The sequence below is a fragment of the Nicotiana attenuata genome, chromosome 12 (assembly GCF_001879085.1).
Source record: "Nicotiana attenuata strain UT chromosome 12, NIATTr2, whole genome shotgun sequence".
Taxonomy (NCBI): domain Eukaryota; kingdom Viridiplantae; phylum Streptophyta; class Magnoliopsida; order Solanales; family Solanaceae; genus Nicotiana; species Nicotiana attenuata.
The window spans coordinates 29,699,228-29,704,372 of NC_032000.1; positions in this window are offsets into that span (position 1 = coordinate 29,699,228).

Sequence of the window (5,145 nt, forward strand, 5' to 3'; positions counted from 1 at the left end):
CTTTCTTTTTCTAAGTGTAAAGGATCAAATTTGAGCTCTCTTATCCAGTACCCTTGGCCTTCAAGAGACAAAACCCACGCCGCCAAGTCTTCACCATCTACCTCTTCTAAGTTCATGAGGCAGGCTGCTAGAGGGCCTTTTGTATTAAGTGCCTCATTTTCCTCCTCCATAATCACATCTAGTGCTTCAATCAGAGAGCAATTAGCAAACTCACTGGGTCACGGCATGGACTTTTGTACATTGAATGTTATTTTCTCATTGTTCAGTATCATCTTTAGTTCCCCAGTTTCACAATCAATCAGAGCTCTCCATGTAGCCAAGAATAGCCTTACCAAAATTATGGGAATCCCTTTATCAATCTGGCAGTCCAGAATCACAAAATCGGCAGGGAACACGAATCTCCCAATCTCCACAAGTACATCATCAAGTATACATGATGGCCTCTTCACTGTTTGTTCAGCTAGTTATAGCAACATAGATGTGAGACTTGCTCTTCCAATACCTAACTTTTTATAGATAGACAAAGGAATCAAGTTTATGCTTGCCCCCTGATGACACAGTGTTTTTGTGAATGCATAGCTATCTATGGTGCATGGAATTGTGAAACTTCCAGGGTAGGATAGCTTCTCAGCTACAAGTCTTGTCAACACAACACTACAAGTCTAAGTTAATGTCACAGTGGTTAGGTCTTGAAAATCAAACTTGCGGGACATCAAGTCCTTCATCATTTTTGCATAACCTGACATCTCTCGCAAGGCATCTATCAGAGGAATGTTCACCCGAATCTGCTTCAACATCTCCATGAATTTTTTGTACTACTTATCCTTCTGATATTTGGACAACCTCTACGGGTAGGGTGCTGGAGGTCGCTTCTTTCCTAAGACTTGAGCCAGTTCCTGCTCAAGTACTCTTTCAGATACTTTTTCTTGCACTTGCTCAGTTTCCTTTGCAGCCTCTTTTTCCTTGTTTGGTTCATCTTGCGCATGTTGTACTATTACCTTAGTTAAATCAGTTGATTCATCTACCTCAAGTGGTACTGGCACAAGTGTTTCAGTTGGTCGGCTTTCTCGAGCAATTTCTTGCTCCGAATCTAAATCTCTTCCATTTCTTGGACTCACAGCCATCAGCTGCTTTGGGCCCTACTTTTTCGGATTGACATGTGTACCTGCAGGTAACGTCCCTTGAGGACGATTGTTAAGGGCCATGGATATCTTCCCTAATTGAATCTCAATGCCCTTGATAGCTAAGTCGTGTGATACTACCTTTTCTTGCATCTAGTGGACCTTTTCTTCCATCTTCCTTCTTTATCCAATGAGTTGTTGAACCATCCTTTAATTTCGATCAACCCGACATCTTGTCTCACTATCTGTTGATGTTGAGGTTGTTCATAAGCTAGATGTTGATTTTGCTGATTGTATCCCTGTTGCCTTTTATAAGGCACAGCTTGACCCTGTGGTCGTATAGATACAGGATTGTTATTATTATCATTATTATTATTATTATTATTATTATTATTATTATTATTATTATTATTATTATTATTATTATTATTATTATTGTTTTTGTTGTTGTTGTTATTATTATTATTATTATTATTATTATTATTATTATTATTATTATTATTATTATTATGGTGCTGGTCTATACTATTGATTCTGCTTTCCCCAATTCTGACCACCTTGTCTCTGGCCCCCAAAGTTGCTCACATAGTTCATATTTTCGTATTATGTGTTCCTGCATCTGGCTCGATTCATCAATCTTGTTGGTAAGGATACTCATTTGAGTCATCAGAGTGGCCATATTCTTGGCTATGGAGTTGTTCAGGTCTAGAGCTACAGATTGAACTACACGGGTGATTGCGCTGTCTCTTGTCGTCCACCCAGAGTTTTGAGCCATTTTTTCAAGAAGTACTTTACACTCTCCGAATGATTTGCTCAAAAATGATCCACCTGCTGAAGCATCAACGCTGGGCTTCAAGCTATCTGCCAATCCCATGTAAAACCTTTGTCTAAACATCTGATCTAGAATGCCATGGTGTGGACACTTAACCAGCATCCCTTTGAACCTCTCCCACATTTGTTGCAATGTTTATGCTGGTTTCTGCGTGAAGCTCAATATTTCATCAACTTGCTTGGCAGTCTTATTGGGTGGGTAGAACTTATTTAAAAACTGCTTGACTAATTCCTCCCAAGTGGTGATGGAGTTTATGAGGAGAGAATTAAGCCAAGTCTGAGCCTATCTAGTCATTAAGAACGGAAACAAGAACAATTAGATTGCTTCTATTGTCACATTTGGTTATCTTTGAATGACACAAATTGACAAAAACTTTTTCATATGCTGCTGTAGATCTTCAATGTAAGACCTGGAGAACAATCCGTTATTCTGCAGCAGATGTAACATGTTGTTCGTGATTTGAAATAATTCTGCTTGTATCTGAGGGAATGAAAGTGCGATTGCCTCACCGATGGGTTGTGCCCAATCATACAAGGTTGCTTCTGGCAGGAGAGGTGCCACACCCTGATTGTTCAGATCATTCCCATTGTTTCGATTGCTTTGATTGTCCAAAACGTCACTCATGTCTCATTGAGTTTGTTCTCTTAGGTGTTGTTGTCATTTGTCTTTCCTGTTTGCTTAATTTAGTGCCTTGAAAGCTTTCTCAGGATCTGGAAATGCTTCTAACAATTCACCAGTTCTCGAGGAGTTTTTAGGCATGCACCTGCAATACACAAGACTACAAATGTTAGAATTTCAATGTAATGAAATTAAAGTCAAGAAAGTTGACTAAATCAAGAATCCTAGCAATTCTACTCGTTGTAATTAAATAACACTATTAATTCCCCGGCAACGGTGATAAAATTTGATCATGCCCAACTATTCCATATAAAATGACTAAGCGGTTGCTGCAAATATAATCCGGTCTAAGAGTCCAGAGTCGAATCCCACGAGGACTAAGGCTTAGCTACAGTTGTTCGTTATCACAAAGAAGACTAGTTTGAACAATTTTCTAAATTATGAAGAACAAATTTTTTATTCTAACTAATTAACTAACAAATACTAGAAAGCAGTAAATTATCAACTAACGAGAATATCATTGGAGACAAAATTAAGGAGGCCTAGAGTTAGGATTTCCCCAATTTTCAGAATCCTTCCCGCTACGTCTTCTATAATTTCGCCTAAGTATTTTCTACTGATCATGAGTACTTCGGGTGTCGTAATGCTCTTTCGAGCAACTATCATAATTTACTAGATGTATTCTTTCGAATTACGTTTGCTGACACTAGTTCACCGCTCACCAAGATCACACCAAGGTTTCATTATTCCTAGTACCACCTTTAAACCCTCCGTATTGATTTCACATACGTTAGGTGTGATATTGTTTAACAACTACCTAAATATTTACCCTTTTCCAAAAAATACACACTAATTAAGAACAGTCATTTGAGAGTTCTTCAATCAACAACAATGAAAATGTAGTTGAACAAGTATAGAAAAGTCAAGGGCAAACTTATATTAAGCGCAACGAAAAATCATCCTCCAATAGGTTCCATCAAACCCTAATGAGAGAGTTTAGCTACTCATAATTGTATAAATAATTATCAAAATATTTAAAAGCATCAAACTACAGATTAAGGAAGAACAGAGAGAAATACGCTTGTGATTCGTGCTTCCAAGTGTTCCGTAGCCTTTTTCCTCTCCAATAATTTCTCACCCTCTAAAAACTATCTTTAAGAGTTACTTATATGGTAGGGCTAAATTATACACATCCAAAATTAAGGAGGAAGTAAAAGTAGCTCGGATAAGCATCGTCAGCGCGGGACATCATCAGAGGTGCGAAAATACATTGCAAGGAGCCATCAGAGGAGCCAACATACATTGCAAGGTGCCATTAGAGGTGCTAATGTTGATGCCGTGGGCAAAGCCTTGCACTGTTTAGGCTGTGACTTTTCATGCTTTGCAATGTCTTCTTTTATTGCTCTGTTTCGGAGCTTCGAGGTACCATTTCGTGCAACTTTCCTCTACTTCATATCCAAGCGTTCCTACACGTAACATAAACTCAATTAAGTTCAAATATCGCACGAAGTATCATCAAAACAACAAACAAGCAAGGTAAATAAAGTCAAAATATGTGGAATTACAGCTCGACATCAATATATATATATATATATATGTGTGTGTGTATATGTCAATGCGGCTACTCTACTGAGAAACACATAAATTGATGATACGCAATTAAGCATCAATATATTTTGTTCTATTTTCCTAGAGGGTCATTTTTATTTCTGGAGTAAGAAGCTGAGAATCATTTCCCTAATCCAAGTAAAAGTTATCACAACGTGGTTAACCAATACTATCACGACCAAAATCGATGGATCACGACGGGCACTCGGTATCTTACTCAACCGAGTACCAACATAACGTATCTTTTCATGTCGTACTATCATAGCTAATTGAGCCGGAAGGCTGCCGTGAGATAAGTAGAATACAACATGTAATACCAACTTATACAAAGGACATACGGGCCTATAAGACCAAAATAACAACTCATACACTGAACATAGGCCGACAAGGCCATACAATCTTTTACGTACATGACATCTGTCTACAAGCCTCTAAGAATACATAATTTTCATAAAGGTCGGGACAGAGTCCCACCATACCAAACAATACACGTCTAAATCATAACTAACAAAAGAAGCAACTCTGAAGCAAATGGAGCGCACCAACATCTTCTGCTGAGCTGATAGCCTAAATGGAGGGCTCTCGACCTGTCTATCGGGACCTGCAGGCATGAAACACAGCGTCCCAGGCAAAAGAAATGTCAGTACGAATAATGTACCGAGTATGTAAGGCACATAAATAAGTACATAACAGACATGAAGAAACATGGAGTACATGACTCAACTTGTAAGTCTGGATAACTTTGTAAATCATGAAATACTTATAGTGTCATGCATATGTGTATGATCGTCATGTCGTGCATAGGTACATGTTTCATAACATCATCAGGCCTCTGAGGGCATCCCAACATATCATCTCGGCCACTGTGGACAAAATCATCAACGTATACCAGCTGATCAGGTGGTGGCGCGTATATAGCGCCATAACCTTTTCCATATCCCATATATATATTTATATATATATATA